Below are 18,792 nucleotides of genomic sequence, written 5' to 3' on the forward strand. Positions count from 1 at the left end.
GGCCTGAGTGGGCGGAACTTAGGAGGCCCCAGGGATCGTATTCATCTCATGGGGCCATTGCTGTGCAGTAAGTCCAGTAAGAAAAATTCATTCCTAAATTCCGGAATGGTTTCTCTTTATAAAGGCAGCTTTACGATTGTCTTATGTCAGTGGAAGAATAAAATCTTTCAGTTTGCCACATAATGTGAGTTCCAACAGTAAAGTTAAGTTGTATTGATTTTGCACTATGGAATTAAATTGTTGCTTCACAATCGGGAAATTGTAAACTTAGAGGAGAGTGCCGTAAACCGCAAGATAGGTGGCTCAGAGCTTTCAGGGTTTAAGTGGTGCTAAATAATTTATTCTGGAATGAGGAATTTAACTCATGAACTCCCTCTGCCCTTGCCAGGGGCATCTTTCGTTGTCATGATGAAGGGGGCTCTTGATAAAAATGATGTCTGATGTGAATGTCAGTAGTGATAGGGTGACATGACACTGAGTGCTTTTCTTCCTATGGAATATGAATTTTGGGAGTAAAGGCCTTTTCTCATCCTTATTCAAACTCATTCTCTACAAAGCCATGTGTGCAAACCTGAACATCAAGCAATATTCTCACTTGTTCTTAAAACCTGTTTTCATAAACACCCTGTACCATAAATCTTCTGTCAGGAAACAGAAGGAAATGGGGGGAAATGGATAATTGTCTGAAATTTCATTGAGTTGAGAGTCATGAACATTTAGGATAATGCAGGTGGAAAAAAATTAAAAGCTACACAGGTTGGGGGGGATCCAATCCAGTCATTCATTCATTTCATTCCACAAGCATTGGAGAACCTTTCCTGTGAGAAGCTCCTGTGTGAGCTCTGTGAAGCTCCAGACCAGGGAGCTCCTGGTCTGGAACGGAGGCAGTTGTAAATCTGGAGAGAGATGTGTACAAGGGACAGTGGGCAGACAGGGCAATGGATGGAGGATCAGCTCTACCATAAAGGGTGAGGGAAGGCTTCTTAGAAGAGCTGAGTCTTTTTTTTTTTTTTTTAAATTTTTTTTTTTGGTGGCACGCGGGCCTCTCACTGTTGCGGCCTCTCCCGTTGCGGAGCACAGGCTCCGGACGCGCAGGCTCAGCGGCCATGGCTCACGGGCCCAGCCGCTCCGCGGCATGTGGGATCTTCCCGGACCAGGGCACGAACTCGTGGTCCCTGCATCCGCAGGTGGACTCCCAACCTCTGCGCCACCAGGGAAGCCCGAAGAGCTGAGTCTTAACACGCAGGAGCATTGGAGATGCTGTCAGGCAGTTGTGTAACTATGGTATATTGTAATAAATCATTACTCCCTCAAAGATGCTGAAAGCCTAACAGCGATAAAGGTAGAAATGATGACATGACATGATTCCTTGAGGTTGAACAGTATCATTTTATTTTACATTTTTAAAACAATTAAAAAATTTTTATTTTTCACTTCCGGTTTTATTGAGATAGAATCGACATACAGCACTGGATAAGTTTAAGGTGTACAGCATAATGATTTGACTTACATCATAAAATGATTGCCACAATAAATTAATGACCATCCATCATCATTTAGATAGAAAATTAAAGAAATAGAAAAAAATTTTTTCTTGTGATGGGAACTCTTAGAATTTATTATCTTAACTTCCACGTATAACATACAGCAGTGTAAATTATATGTATCATGTTATCCATTCCATCTCTAGTACTGATTTATCTTATAACTGGAAGTTTGTACCTTTTGACCACCTTCGTTCAGCCTGCCCCGCTGGTAACCACAGATTGGGTCTCTCTTTCTATGAGTTTGTTTGTTTGTTTTGAGGTGTAATTGCCCTACATCACTGTGTTAGTTCTTGTTACACAACATAGTGATTCGATATTTTAAACAATTTCATTTTACATTTTTAAGTGCAATACTAATTTTCACAGTATAAATGAAAAGGGACCGTACTACTTACAGAGCTTGTGTTGTAAAATGTATAATTTTTGATGGTCATATTCGTCTTTGTTTTGGGCTTCCGTTATATTCTGGGGGTGCTGAATAGATAGCTTGTCTTATATTGTACGATTTCACGTCTTAGGTGGCTTGTGAGGGGTATACACTCGAGTTTGAAGTGTATTTACCATGTGGCTGGCAGGGGTTCATTTTAAGAGGAAAGGAAATGCATGTATAATGTACAGTTGTTTTCCTATTACAGTGAAGTCATTCATTTACTCTTTGTAAGCTGTGCGATATCCATCACAGCCTCTGTACTCTGCTTCAGTCTCTGGAGTGCAGTGTAAGGAGAGAGATACCCATGTATAATCTGGATGCTTTGCGTGTGTGTGTGTGTGTGTTTTTAACAGAAGCCTTTAACAGAGCGTGTACTAAGCAGGGTGTTTCTCTCCTGGAATGGTTCCTGTATAAGAAGAAGAAAATGTTTCAAGGAGGAGCTAGTTTGCAGTTGGGTTTAAGTTAGGACACCAAGCATTACCTGTATTGCATCACAGTGAACTTTTTGTTTCTACTTCTCTGTCTGGTTTTCTCTGCCACTCTGAAGACTTGCTGGTAAGAAAAAACCCTGCAAGAAACTTAGGGATAATTTGGGTTCACGTGTTACTTAGTTATATTTAAAGCCTTCAGGGCTTTTAGAAGTAACTTGAAGTGTTTTGTAGGATTTGGGTTAGTATGGGATAGATGCTAATGTGTCTAGGAACCTGGTGAAGTAATCTCTACTTTTTATGTTTTGGTCTTTCTGGAAGACATTTTTTCCCACACATGTAAATTTGAGTTGTAAAATAGAATATATGATGACCTCCAAAACTCCAAATAGACCTTGAAAATGCCTTTTGTTCCTTTCCACCCCCAACCCTGGTCTGAGCCGTTACTCTCACAGCCTCCTAACTGGTTCCTCTTTGCTTTTCTCCAATCCCTCCTCCACAGAGGGAGCCTGGGTGATGCTTTTATGACACAAATTGGTCATGTTACTTCCCTGCTGAAATTCTTGGGTGGCTTCCCTTTGTACCCAGGATATAGAGTGAGAATCCCCAGAGTGGCCTGCCTGGACAGACCCATGTTTACTTCTCAGCCTCATTTTGTGACAGTCGTCTTCTTACTCACCACCCTCTGATCACAGCTAGCCTTCGTGGGTTTCTCACATGTGACAGGTTCTTTTCTGCCTCAGGACTTCTGCATTGCTGTTCCATCCGGAGGATACTCTTATCCCCCTGCTCTTCACCTGCCTAAATCTCTCATCTTCATAGTTTCAGATTAAATATAATTTCCTCAGGAAGGTATTGCCCAATTCTCCATCTAAATCAGGGCTGCCTGTTATTGATATATTCTGTCATGGAACCCATATTTCACCTTATGCCCCTTGTTACATACATGTTTTATATATATGCAAGTGATTATTTGGTTCATGTCAAGCTCCCCTTTTAGACCAGGAGCCCTGTGAAGGTGAGGATCACATCTTGTTCACCCCTGTATCCACAGCATCTAACATAGTTTCTGGCACCAAGTAAGCACACAGTAAATAAATTAAGAATTGGATAATAGAAGGAATGAGTGATTCTTAATTTCAGCCCTTCAGTTTTTAATATTTTCTTTAGTAATCCAGGCCTTTTGTGCATTGTACCCATGCTAGGTACCATATTGTCAGTCTTCTAATAGTATTAAGTACTTGTGGATGTCAATATATTTTATAAAATATATAGCATATATATAATGATATGTCTTTTGTCATTATATATTGTTTTAATGAGACAGAATTAAAATAACATAAAATTCACCATTTAGCCATTTTAAAGTGTACATTTCAGTGTTTGTGGCCTCTCCTGTTGCGGAGCGCAGGCTCAGTGGCCATGGCTCACGGGCCCAGCCGCTCCGCGGCATGTGGGATCTTCCCGGACCGGGACACGAACCCGTGTCCTCTGCATCGGCAGGCGGACTCTCAACCACTGTGCCACCAGGGAAGCCCCATTTCAGTGTTTTTTGGTATATTTGTGTGTTGTGTACCTCTCACCACTATCCAATTGGGAACATTTTCATCACTCCCAAAGAAACCTAGTACCTATTAGTAGTCAGTCCTCGTTCCCTACTCCAGCCCTTGGCAGCACTAGTCTACTTCCTGTCTCTATTAGATTTGCCTATTCTGGACATTTCACATAGATGAGTAATATAATTTGTGGCCATTTGTGACTTGCTTCATTTAGCATAACCCTTCCTAGGTTCATCCAACTTGTAGTAGGTGTTGGTGCTTCATCCCTTTTTTATTGCAGAATAATATTCCATTTTGTGGATATACCGCATTCTGTTTATCCTTTCATCAGTGGATGGGCATTTGGGTTATTTCCACTTTTTTGTTTATTATGAATAGCACTGCACATGAACACTCATATACTTGTTTTTTGGGAGAACATAACTTTCCAGTTCTCTTGGGTGTATCTCTGGAAGTGGAATTACTGGGTCATATAGTAACTTTAATTTTTGAGGAAACTTATGAGTACATCTTACATATTATACAACTAAATCTTTTTTCTTTATATATACATCTAATAATCTAGAATGATTTATGTAGTATTCAGAACCTAGGCACTTTAGGATTAATTGTTTAAATGGGTGAAGAGATAGGTTTACATCAAAAGGGAGTATAGATTTTTATTGTTAGGTTTACATCAAAAGGGAGTATAGGGTTTCCCTGGTGGTGCAGTGGTTGAGAGTCCGCCTCCTGATGCAGGGACACAGGTTCGTGCCCCGGTCCAGGAAGATCCCACATGCCCTGGAGTGGCTGGGCCCGTGAGCCATGGCTGCTGAGCCTGCACGTCCGGAGCCTGTGCTCCACAACGGGAGAGGCCACAACAGGGAGAGGCCCGCGTACCACAAAAAAAAAAAAAAAAAAAAAAAAAGGGAGTATAGATTTTTATTGTTATACATTTAAACAATTTCTTAGAAAACAGCCTAATGAGATGAAGTTATATTTATATCACTCCAAATTCAATTCTAATTTGTGATAATATGCCCTTTTTATATAGTTGAAAATAGCATGCTTTATCTCTCTTATTGAAATTTTTGCCCACCATTATTTTGTATATATATTTTCTATTCAGATGTCATCTCCCTATTTATTGTTTTAATGCTTGCATATTATTCATTTGAGTAGGGTTTGCTTAAACTGTATCCACTCATAGGGATGTGGGTTTTGTGCCCCTAGGAAAATACCTGGTACAGTTTTCTTAATTATTGCCCAGAGTGGAATGATGAGAGTAGGAACAGTCTTTATAAGGATTCTCATTACGTGATATCTTTCAGTGTTGGAAAGCTTCTTTATGGTCCAGGGTTTAGAAGAACTCTTTATAGTCCCAACGAGCAGAAATGAAGGGACTGCGGAGGAGAAGGTCTTGGCTCCGTATAGAGAAGTTCTTTACCACAATTATACCTTTTATAGAAGAGAAATTAGTTTATCTCTTGAAGGATTACATGTGTCTTAAGCAGAGTTTGGATGACTCTCGTTAGCAAAGACATGAACGTGTTTCAGGCATCTGAGGGGAGAAAAGACTAGAATCCTGTCTGAATTTCCTCTGAGCCCAGTGCCCAGCTGGCCCGAGCTCCCTACTTCTGATTCTGAGAACTTGCTGTGTCCCTTGGCAATCCACGCTGACCATGGACAGCTCTAGCCATTAGGAAGTTTTCCTTATATTGAGTCAAAATCTGGCTCACTGTAGTTTTTAGTAATTGTGTCTAGCTCTGTCCCCTGGAATGTTCCCCAGTACATCAACCCTCCTTCCAGGAAATGGCCCTTCGAGGATTTCCTAGGATGCCACCACCTCCATAATCCTTCCCTCTCACCTAAGTAGTTGGCTTAGCCCTGCTTTTCTGGCAACCAACCAGTGGCTTGGTTTTAAGTCCCTTTATATCCTGGTTACTTTACTCAATGAGTTAAAAAAAGTATATGATTACTTCAGGTTTTGTTGAACTGGGAGAGAGTAAAGTTTGCTAACTATTTTTAAAATTTAAATATCCTCGAGCCACAGCTCAGTGGCCTGTGGAAGGGAGCCCTGAAGTGGTCTCCACACACTGAGCTGTGAAGTCAAGTCTCCCCTGCCTTTTCCTTGCATGATAGTATCTTACACTTAGCTTTGTTGAATGTTATCTCATTGGATTTAGCTTCTCGCTTAATCCCTAACACTGTTTTTGGATCCTGATATACATCTGCTATTCCTCTCAGTCGGGTACCATCCACTGTTTAACGGCCTTGCCCTCTATTATTACCTCATCCGTGATCTTATCCAGGGAAGAAACTAAATTAGGCAGATGTGACTTCTTAGTAGCTTAAGTTCACCCTCTCTCTCAGGTTCTCCATCCTGATAACAGATACACTAGTTGCCCCAGCTTGGTGCCATTTACCGTTTGATAAACTTGGCTTCCATCACCTCTCCAAACAGCTCGTCAAAGAAAAAACTGAGTAGCCTGCGAATGATGGAGTGAATCCTCCTGCTGACGGATAGTTTCCTTTTCTAGGTTCATACAAAATTCCATTAAAGAAGCCGTTTTAGAATCTTGCCTAGATTTAATGTCAAACTCACCAGCTTATAATTCAAAATTCCATACCCCCATTTGAAAATAGTGATGTCATTTGCAAGATCTCTTTGTGATAGAGATCAGTAGAGTCATGAGAAGATTGGCTTTCTCTGTGTCATTCACTGTCATTATACCATCGGCACTAAGTGTTATCTCTTTCATCTTTATTTTAAAAAGTATACATTTTCAGGTTATAAAAGTATATTTACTTTTAATTCCTTAATGGGAAAAATATGGAAATTAACCACTGTTAATATGTGAGTATATTTCCTTTTGATATATTTTTTTCTTTGCATGAATACTCACACTTTTTATTTGCTTGTTTAGAAATTTAGGATCACCCAATTCAATTTTGTAGTGTGCTTCTTTTCATTTACCTTATTGTGGTCTTTGAAAACATGCTTTTAGAAGACTATGTGATTTTTTTATCCTATGGAAATGTCATTATCGCATTAACCATTTCCCCATAAGGCTGTTCCAATAATATAATGAAGAATATCTTATATATTAATTATTATTTGCATATAGGCTAGAGCCCTAGATGGAATTACTGTGTCATGGAAGATGAACAATTTTATGGCTGATATATGTTGCCTAATGACTTTCCAAAAATATTATATCAATTTTCAGAAATAGGGCATAGTGTCTTTCTCACTGTACCATTGCTTAATTATTTGAAAAATATTTGTTAAAGGGGGGATAGCACTGTGTTATTTCATGGTACATTTTTTTTTATTTCTAGTGAGGTTGAAGCATTTTCAAAAATATGTTTATTGACTATTTTATTACTTTCCTCAATTATCTATTTATATCTTTCTCCATTTCAATAATTGTTGTTTTTGTGTGTGTGTATAGTATGTATATATATTTGTATATATATTTAACTGCCAGTCTGTTTTCTGGAAGTGACTATACCATTTTAAGATCCCACCAACAATGTGTGAAGGTTCCAGTTTTTTAGTATCCCTGCCAACACTTGTTATTGTCTGTCTCTTTTATTCATCCTAGTGGGTGTGAAGTGGTATTGATCATGGTTTTGGTTTGCATTTCCCTAATGACTGATTATTTTGAGCATCTTTTCATATGCTTAATGACCATTTGTATATTTTCTTTGGAGAGCTCTCTATTCAGATCCTTTGTTCATTTTTTAATTGGATTATTTGTCTTTTTTAATTATCGAGTTGCAAAAGTTCTTCATATATTATGGATATAAGTCCCTAATCAGATATATGACTTACAAATGTCTTCTCCCGTTCTGTCAGGTTTTTTTCACTGTCTTCATGGTGTCCTTTGAAACACAAAAGTTTTGAATTTTGATGAAGTCCACCTTACCCAGTTTTTCTTTTGTCACTTGTGTTTTTGATGTCATATCCATGTATATTTTTTTAAAAGCCCTTTTTTTCTGATTAAAAAGGTAATACATTACAGAAAATTTAGTTCAAAAAAAGCAGAAAGAAAATAAAAGCCATGCACAATCTCAATACCCAAGAAGAACTGCTGTTAACTTTGTATATTGTGAGCCCTTTTCTTTGTATAAAAATGGAAAAGTGTTATAAAACAAAATTACATTTGTTTTCCCTCTCTCTTTCTGTCTCTCTGTGCCTGTGTGTGGGTGTAATTTGGGGAGTGAGAGTCTGTGTTTTGTATGTCATAGTATACCATAAATATTTTTCTCACCTTATTAAACATTCTTCTGAAAAGTGATTTGTTGTAACTACATGGTCTCACGTTGCGTGGATGCATTATAAGTTATTTAGTGTTGGGAGGCAGTTAATTCTCTGTGGGTCGTAAACATTTCTGTTCTTTTGTTCTGAGGTTATCTTTTCAAGGGTGATTTTATAGTAAACAGCCTTGGAAGAGAGAAATAGTTTCTCCCTTGGGCAAAGGGCAGATTTGTTTGCTGTCCGGGTAATAAAGACAACATTTTCCTCGGGGCCAAAGGTTGGTCAGGGTTGCTAGCAGCCCTCTTATAAGATTGGCGTGTATGATGCTCTGAGCTCTGAGTGTCCTCATCTGGGACACAGAGCTGCTCTGAGTGCAGCATCCACTGGGCTGCTGTTTCCCCTCAGACTGGGGAGGTGGGGAGGGGTGGGTGTAGGCACCTGATGCAGACGTGGAGCTCCTGCTTCCTGGTGTGCAGAGAGTAATGAAGTCCTTTGTTTCTGACCCAGGAGTCTTGTGTCTTCCCTCAGCAGCCATGAAACTGCGGCAGGCTAACTTGTTAGGTTGCAAGCAGACTAAAATTTCAGGCATTTCACAGCTTTTAACCAAGTTTATTATCACTTACTATTTGATAGTTAATTTGCTTCCATTTCGTCACTAGAACAAATAACTGTGATAAACATCAGTGAATTTAAATTGTTGGGCAGATCTCTCTGTTGCCTCAGATTAAATTTCTAAAGTGTGATTTTGGGTTCCATTTCTATACATATCTTAAAGATTTTTGATATCTTCTGCTAGATTTTCCTCTAGAGTTGTGTCTGCTTTGCCAGTGTAGCAGAGGAACTTTTTTCCTTTATTCTTATGAGAATGATATGTGAAGTGTGGTTTCTCATTAATTTATATACTATAGCTTTGCTTATGGGTGAGATTGAATATACTTTCGGTGGCTGTCTGTAACAGTAGCAATATAATAATAGTACTGGTGAAAGAAAATCCTTCAGTAGCACTTGCTGTGTGCTAGGCACTCATTTCATTAGTCCTTGAAATAACTCTATTAGGTGTAAGTATTATTATTATCCCCATTTTGCAAATGAGGAAATGGAGGTGAAATAACTTAAAAGGGGCAGAGTGAGGATGCAGAACCAGACAGTGTAGCTGCAAAGTTTGTTTTCTCAGCAGCTACGCTATCTTGTGTTTGGATGTTGAGAGTGGGAGAGAGTGTGGTCTGGGTTCTCACTGCGGTCTGGCTTTATACTCCCAGGGCGAGGCCTTCTGCAGCCCTGCTCACATTCTTGCCTTGAGGCTGCCTCTGGATTATTAAACATGCCCCTTGTTTTTTCTTATTATTGCAGTTTGGTTTTATCGAAAGAACCAAGGTCAGCATTTTGCTTTGATTTAAGACAGATTATTGCCCAATTGTTAAAGTCTCTTCCGTTGCCCAATATTTGACAATATTGGGGAGGTAGTCTGTGTAATCAAATACACTATCTCACTTCAAAAGCAAGGCTGATAAGTTCGTTACAGTGAAACACGCCACTAGCGTGTAACAGCGGCAGTTACCTTTTCTTTAGTTTTCCAAGTTGTGGTTAAGCAGGAGTTTTTTAAGCATTCCTCAAAACCACCTGCATTTCTTGAAATCCTCACTTCTAGTAGGCTTAGCAAAAGTTTAGTTGAAGTCTGGTTGTTCGGGTGCGAGTTGGGTGTGGGTACAGAACACATGGTGTGTCATAGACCTTAAGAATCCCTATTCATTCTATACTGTGTAAATGCAGGTAGCTGCCAGGTAGCTTTCTAATTAGGGGATATACACTCTGTGTGTGTGTGTGTGTGTGTGTGTGTGTGTGTGTGTGTGTGTGTGTGTGTGAGATGGAGAAAATTCTATGAAGAAAAATAGCAAAATTCAAGGAGAGGGATGTTGGTGGGAGTGAGTTAGGGTGGTTATTGATATATGCTGATAATACAGCCTTCCTGATAAAATGACACTTGAGCAGAGACCTAGAAGTGAGGGAACAAGGCATCCATCCGCTCACCTAAGGACAGCAGAGGGTCTGGAAGTAGGAATGTGCTTGGAGTCTTCAAGGAGGAACAGGAAGACAGGGTGGGTGAGGGGCAGGGATGGGGCAGTCGTGGGCAATGAGCTTTGAGGGGGACCAGGGACAGAGAACGTGCGGACTTTCACCTGGCTGTGAGGAGATCCCCAGGAGGAATCCGAGCTCGGAGTTAACATTTAGCAGGCTCTTGGGCAAAAATAAACTGGATGGAGGTAGGAGGGTAGGCAAAGCTGGAAAGAGGGGGTGGCAGGTAGCAGTGGAAGTGGAAATAAACAATATATTTACAAGTAGAGTGCTAAGGATTTACTGACAGAGTAGAGAGGAGAGGAGAGAAAAAGAGGAGTTAAGAACAGCACCAAGGTTGTTTGCCCCCCGCCCTGGAAGGGTGGATTGCTGAGACAGGAACAGCTACAGGAGGGGAAGATGGGAAGCGAGGTGAGAGGGAACCCGGGCCTCAGTTTTGGACACAACTGAGTTTGAGATGCCTCTTAAGACATAGAAGCGATTTCCTTAATAGGATCAGGGAACCCCCTTAAGGAACTACAGAATGGCAATACAAGAGTGGCATACTTTTTTAATAGGACTGTTTCTTTTTTATCACTTTATAAAGGTCTCAAATCCTTTTGAAAATAGTCTGATGTAAATAAATTCAGTCAATAAATACATATTCTGGAAAATTTTCTCATAAGCCATATGCTTGTAGTTAGGTCAGAGTTCCCTATGGATCTCGTTTTTAAGCAATAATTAACCCTGAATTATTTTCAGTTGAATATTGAATTTTCTATCTTGTACATAAATAATATATTTACTCCCAATAGTTTAATTTTTGTTCTTTTCCACCTTCGCCTATCATGTATCAAGATGGACAGTAAACAAATACATTTCTCAGCATGAGAGGAATATAATATTTAAAGGTATGCTAGATTGTTCCTTTGTAATATGAAAGATGCTGCTTTGCTTTCTCTGGTTTCATCTGTTTTCACAAAGCAAACTAATACACTTATAACTCAACAATAACAAAAAAATCAAGGAGCTCAATTAACAAGTGGGCAAAGGACTTGAGTAGACATTTCTCCAAAGAAGATATACAAATGAAGGCATATGAAAAGATGTCCAACATCACTAGCTATTAGGGAAATGCAAATCAAAACCACTCTGGACTACCACTTCATACCCATTAGGATGGCTCTTGTTAAATAAATAAATAAATAAAAATAACAAGTGTTGGCAAGGATGTAGAGAAATTGGAACTCTCGGACGTGGCTGGTGGGAATGTTAAATGGTGCAGCTGCTATGGAAAACAGTTTGGCAGTCCCTCAACAACTTAAACATAGAATTACTGTATGATCTAGCAATTCTGCTCCTAGATACATGATCAAAAGTATTAAAAACAGGGACACAAACAGATACTTGTATTCCTGTGTTCATAACTGCATTACTTACAATAGACAAAGAATGGAAACAATCCAAGTGTCCAGCAATAGAAGAATGGATAAACAAAATGTGGTATATACATATAATGGAATATTATGTAGCCGTTAAAAGGAACAAAGTTCTGATATATACCACAGCATGCGTGAACCCTTGAGACATTTTGCTGAGTGAAATAAGTCAGACAAAAAGCTTCAAATATTGGGTGATTCCACTTCTATGAGATGTCTAGAATGGGCAGCTTCTTAGAGACAGAGGTAGAATAAAGGTTAACAGGGGCTAGGGTAAGGGAAAATGAAAGTTATTACTTAATAGATGTAAAGTTTCCATTTCAAGTGATGAAAAAGTTTGGGGATAACGGTGGTGGTTACACAGCACTTTGAATATACTTAAAATGGTAAATTTTATGTTACGTGTATTTTGCCACAATAAAAAAAAAAAAAAAACAAGCAAAACCATTCCCTAACACATAACCAGTGCTGAATAAATAGTGAGTGAATTTGTTGAATGAATGAATGAATTCCACCTATGCTTAGTTTGACAAATGAACATCAGCTTTTAGCGTGGTAGTGTGTGTGGGGGTGACAGTGTGGCTCTGAAGTCAAGTGACCACAGTTTAAATTCTTACTCTGCCAATTCCTATGACTTTTTTAACTTTTGGCATAATTTTTAAAAATGAGAAGTAATTCACATAACCATATAAGTCATACTTTTAAAGTGTACAGTTCAGTGGTTTTTGTTATATTCACAGTGTTGTGTAACCATCATTACTGTCTATCTAATTTCAGAACATTTTCATCACCCCCAAGAGAAACTTCATACCCATTATGAATACCCAGCTTCATACCCATCAATTCCAGTTTCTGTCTCCCCACACTCCTGCAAACACTAATGTACTTTTTCTTTCTACAGATTTGCCTATTCTGGACATTGTATATAAATGGAATGTTATATAGTCCATTATGACTGGCTTCTTTCACTTAGCATAACATTTTCAAGATTCATCCATATTGTAGCCTGTATCAGTATGTCATTCCTTTTTATTGCTGAATAATATTCCATTGTGTATATTCACCCACATTTATTTATCCATTCATCAGTTGATAAATATTTGGGTTGTTTCCACTTTTTGTTTATTATGAATTATGCTGCTATGAACACTTATATACAGGTTTTTTTTTTTTTTGCGGTACGCGGGCCTCTCACTGTTGTGGCCTCTCCCATTGCGGAGCACAGGCTCTGGACGCGCAGGCTTAGTGGCCATGGCTCACGGGCCTAGCTGCTCCGTGGCATGTGGGATCTTCCCAGACCGGGGCACGAACCCGTGCCCCCTGCATCGGCAGGCGGACTCTCAACCACTGCGCCACCAGGGAAGCCCTATATACAAGTTTTTTGTGTATGTTTTCAGTTCTCTTTGGTATATACCTAGGACTAGAATTATTGGGTCACATGGTAACTGTATGTTTAATCTTTTGAGACTGTTTTCCAGAGAGGCTGCACCATTTTATAGTCCCAGCAGCGTTGTGTGGGGGTTCCAGTTTCTTTGCATCCTCACCAGCACTTGTTATTGTCTGTCTTTTTGGTTATAGCTATCCTAGTGGGTGTGAAATGGTCTCATATTGTTGTTTGATTTGCATTTCCTTGATGGCTAATGATGTTGAACATCTTTTTATGTGCTTATTGGCTATTTGTGTATCTTCCTTGGAGCAATCTCTATTCAAATTCTTTCCTTTTTTTAAATACTTTTTTTTTTTGGGTGCAGTTTTAGGTTCACAGCAATATTGAGCAGAAAGTACAGAGATTTTTCGTATACCCCTCCCCCCACATGCATAGCCTCCCCCGTAATCAGTATCCCTCACCAGAGTGGTCCATTTGTTATAATTGATAAACCTACATTGACACGTCATTATCATCCAAAGCCCATAGGTTATTAGGGTTCAGTCTTGGTGTTGTACATTCTATGGGTTTGCACAGATTTATAATGACATGTATCCCTCAATGTAGTATCATCCAGAGTAGCTTCACTGCCCTAAAAATCCTCTGTGTCCCACGTATCCGTCCCTCCCTTCCCAACCCTTGGCAACCTCTGTTATTTTTGTGTCTCCATAATTTTATCTCTTTCAGAATGTCATATGGTTGAAATCATACATTATGTAGCCTTTTGAGATTGGCTTCTTTCACTTATAATATGCATTTAAGTTTCCTCTGTATCTTTTCATGGCTTGATAGCTCATTTCTCTTTAGTGCTGAATAATATGCCATTGTGTGGATGTATCAGAGTTTATTCACTCACTTACTGAAGGACATCTTAGTTGCTTCCAAGTTTTGGCAATTAGGAATAAAGCTGTTATAGACACTTGTGTACAGGTTTTCAGCTCCTTTGAATAAATCCCAAAGAAAGTAATTGCTGGATTACATACTAAGAGTGTATTTAGTTTTGCAAGAAGCTGCCAAACTGACTTCCAAAGTGACTGTACCATTTTGTATTCCCACCAGCAACGAATGAGAGTTCCAGTTGCTTCACATCCTTGTCAGCATTTGGTGTTGTCAGTGTTTGGATTTTGGCTGTCCTTGTCAGTGTGTAGTGGTAACTCATTGTTGTTTTAATTTGCATTTCCCTGATGACACATGATGTAGAGCATATGCTTATTTTGCCATCTGTATGTTTTTGGTGAGGTGTCTCTGTTAAGATCTTTGGCTCATTTTTTAATCGAGTTGTTTTTATCAGAAATGTCTTTTGCAAATGTTTTCTCCCAATCCGTGGCTTGTCTTTTCATTTTTTTGACTGTGTTTTGCAAAGCAGAAGTTTTTAATTTTAATTAAGTCTAGCTAATCAGTTCTTTCTTTTGTAGATCACGCCTTTGCTGTTGTATTTACAAAGTCATCGCCAAACCCATGATCATCAAGATTTTCTTCTGTGTTATATTATAGGTCTTTGTTCATTTTTAATTGTGCCATCTATAAGGGACCTCCTTCGTGGTCCAGTGGTTAAGACTCCGCACTTCCACTGCAGGGGGCATGGGTTCGATCCCTGGCTGGGGAGCTAAGATCCTGCATGCCTGGTGCCGTGTGGCCAAAAAAAAAAAGCGTACGTGCCATCTATATTTTTATTGTTGAGTTGTAAGTCTTTGTATATTCTGAATACCAGATCTTTCTCAGATATAGGACTTGCAGATATTTGCTTCCATTCTGTGGGTCTTTTTTTCATTTTCTTGTTGTTCTTAGAAGCACAAAAGTGTTTAACTGTGATGAAGTCCAATTTATCTATTTTTTCTTTGGTTGCTTGTACATTAGGTGCTATATCTAAGAAACCATCGCCTAATCCAAGATCACAAAGATTTTCACTGTGTAGGTCTTTGATCCATTTTGAGTTAATTTTTGTGTATGGTGTGAGATAGCGGTCTACATTCATTCTTTTGCATGTGGGATTCCAGTTGTCCCAGCATCCTTTATTGAAGGACTTATACCCTTTAATTATCTCCACAACCTTGTGGAAAATTAATTCACTATAGTTGCGTGGACCATAGATGCCTGGGTTTTTTACTGGCCTCTCAGTTCTATTCCTTTGATCTCCGTATTTATCCTTAATTAGTACCACACAATCTTGATTACTGTAGCTACGTATATGGCCTTGATTGAGTCACTTGAGGTCTCCCAAAGCCTTGATTTTCTCATCTGTAACTCATTAGGAGACTAAATGAGAGAATACATTTAAAACACTTAATAATGTGGCATTTAGTAAACTTTAGCTGTTTTTCTTAATTTTATTACCATCATCATTGCCAGAGGAGGTGGTCACCGGTTTGTATGCTGGAAGAACTTCTATGAAATCCGAGAATAAAAATTTTTTTCTTTATCCAAACATTTCATTTGATTTACTCATCCATTTCCTCACTTTACAGTGAGGTTGACTAGTTTTTCCCCTGAGGGCACTCTACAAAGAGTCCCTTCCTGTCACCCAACTCTAGTTCACACCCATACTTGAGAGCATAGTTTTCTTTTATAAAAATGTTAATTTCATCAACCGCGTGAATTTTAGGTAAGATGTCAAGTTTTGCTCAGGAAGCCTCTGTCGTGGCCTCTGTTCCCTGGAGAAGAAGCCTCAGTGACATCATCCAGGATTCCAGAGGGAGAATCTTTTTGGAGTGGATGTGTGGGGAAGAAACTGAGAAAACGGTCTGATTTTTTTTTTTTTTCTTTTAGTGGATGAAAGTAACATGGTAACATTGGTGTCTGCATTAAGCTTTCAAAAGGGATACCATTAAGACATTTCCTACCTTGAAATATCTGAAGGCTTGTGAGGAATGATCAAGACATGAATGTGTAACCTCCTGCATATGTCCACTCTGGACATTTATTTATTTATTCGTGAATTTCAACATTTCTCACTTGAACTCACATTATTGACTGATGTGGTTTAGTTATCACTTCTGTCATATCTCCACAGGCACACAGTGTCTGGAATGCTTGTTTTCACAGAACAGATGTGCACGTATTTTCTTATCCTTATTTAAAGTTTATTTTTATTGGTTTTTCCATTCCGAATGGGACAAGCTGTGAAATATGCATGAAATTAAACCTCTTGACCACACACCCAGGGTTCCGTGACTCTGTCCCGTGTGATGGTTCCGTTTGTATTCTTCTGTTACACTCAGAGGGAGGCCGAGAAGCTCATTTTGTACCATATTTCTTAGGCCAGGAACAGTGTAAACTATTTTCTGGTGCCCTTTCCCCTGGTGGACAGCTAGTGGACAGCTAGTTGAAGCCTTTGGGAGTTAAAGTACTTCCCAGGACATAGGCCCAACCCTTCCTCCCTCAGCCATTTAAAATAGTTTAAAAATAACCCCACTTAACGTTTTGTGGCAGGCTGTGACAACTTTATAAAAATTGTGTGTTTACTTTTCTCCTTTTTTTCGTGTATTAAAACGCTGTTTATCACAGATTGCCGGAGAAAGAAATTTACTGCCAAGCTCTGAAAGAAAGTTTCATTCCTCGGGGCATGTAGCAAAGCACAGATTATTTCGAATGGTCAAGGTGGAGTTGACTTCCACATGGAAGTGAGCTGCTCAGCTTGCATGAGTAGTGGTGGTGTACCAAAGGGGTTCTGCCTTCTTGAGCTAAGTGGATCGATTCAAAGACCCTATTCATGCAGGTATTCTTTCACTTGGACATTCAACAGCTCTTCTTTGAGTGCTTTCTGTAGGCCAGGTGCTGTTTTAGGCCTTGGAGATCCATCCAGTGGTGAACAAGACAGGCTCTCTAGTGGAACCTCTAATGGAACTTACGTTGTAGGGAAGAATCAAGCAAACAAAAAATATTCCAATATTTCAATATAGATATAATCACTGTAAGTCAAGACCTTGGAAAATCGTCCACTTCTAGAAGGTTTATCTGCCAAATCCTGCTACCTTTCTTCCCCTGTACACCTTCCAGTGTGGGCTTCTCAGCCCACTCAGAGTGAAAGGCAGTGAGTGTCCTAGCATCCTCTTGGAAGGCCTGACAGATGGCCCCAGCTGCCTGTGGCAACTCGTCCCCACTCTACACCAACTCTGGTCCAGATGTCCCACCTCCTTGTAGCCCCTTGAATTGTTCAAAGATCTTCCTGTGCAAGGTCTTGCAATGGTTCCTTTGGGCTGGAATGCTGTTTTCCCAGATTGCCTTGTGGCCGGCTCTCTCACTTCCTTTGGTCTCTACTGAAATGTCCAATCATTTTATAGGAGAGGAAGTCCCTGGACATGCTGATGCCCCTCCCCACCCAACTGCTTATCTTGCTTCCGTTTCCTCCCTAGCACCTTCTGGCATGCATGTATGTTTGTTTGTTGGCTTTGCTTGTTTATTTGTCATTGCCTGTTCCTTTGCCCCCCCAAACAATGCCAGCTCCCCGTGGGCAGTGACGTCGTCTTGTCCACTGCTGTAGCCGCAGCATCCAGAGCGCTCTGTGCCTGGCACAGAGGAAAGGTGCACAGTGAAGATTCCTTGAAGGAATGAATCAAGGAAATGGTTTAATGTGACTGGGTCCAAGCTTCACTATCTTTCAACAGCCTTCTTTCTTCTTTTTTTTTTTTTTGTGAAAAAATTTTTAATTGAGGAGTAAGAGACATATAGCAGTATTATTAGTTTCAGGTATACAACATAGCGATTCAGTATTTGTATACATTGTAAAATGATCACAATAAGTCTAGTTAACATCTGTCTTATTTTTTAACACAATTAAGCCAGTGTTCCCTGGTACTCTAGTGGTTCGGGTTCGGTGCTCTCACATGTAAGCTAATATTTTATTAATTCAAAAGTACTTTACAAGAAAATATAAATATGGCTTCCAAAAAAAAATGTTATACCTGGATTTAGTACCAAGTTCACAGATTTTCATTTTGCAAGGACTGTCAGGCTCTAAAAAGTGAAGCAACATTGTAACCAAAACTTTAACCCCAAGGATTCTCGTGGAACATTACAAATGACAGCACGAAAAAAAATCTTGCATGGTAACTCCAAATTTAGTTCTACAGTGTACCCAGAAACTGGCAAGACATGGTGTCTTGAACAGTCTCAACTTTTCAAATAAAGAATGTTACAAAGAGCTATATAGGGCTTCCCTGGTGGCGCAGTGGTTGAGAGTCTGCCTGCCTATGCAGGGGACACGGGTTCGTGCCCCGGTCCGGGAAGATCCCACATGCTGCGGAGCGGCTGGGCCCGTGAGCCATGGCCGCTGAGCCTGCGCGTCCGGAGCCTGTGCTCCGCAACGGGAGAGGCCACAGCAGTGAGAGGCCCGCGTACCGGGAAAAAAAAAAAAAAAAAAAAAAAGATATCACAGCAATCACATGAAGAGTTTATGACCTAAAGTTTCTTGAAACTTGTCAGCTTCTATACCACCTGGGTAACGTCTTCCCAGTGTGAAGACGAGTTTTATTTTGTCTTTTTAAAAATCTCTAATCTAGTTTAATGGTGCAGCTTTTGTTTTTACCTGCTGGCTTGTGTTCACAGCAGCTTTTGAAGACTGCTTGTTCAACCACACCTGCATCTGTACCCCAGCTATGGAGAAGAAGGTAAAACCTCTTAGTCCTACGGCACTTAGTTTTAGTTTTCACCTTTGCAGATGAAGTTTGGT

The 18,792-nt window shown here is 39.7% G+C and overlaps 1 protein-coding gene across 7 annotated transcripts in view; it reads left to right on the forward strand.

Moving 5' to 3' along the window:
• MTMR7 (myotubularin related protein 7) overlaps positions 1-18,792 on the forward strand; it is a 100,878-nt gene that overhangs the window by 7,399 nt on the left and 74,687 nt on the right. The window lies entirely within an intron of this gene.

Source organism: Leucopleurus acutus (assembly GCF_964270905.1).
Source record: "Leucopleurus acutus genome assembly, chromosome: 21".
Classification (NCBI taxonomy): Eukaryota; Metazoa; Chordata; class Mammalia; order Artiodactyla; family Delphinidae; genus Leucopleurus; species Leucopleurus acutus.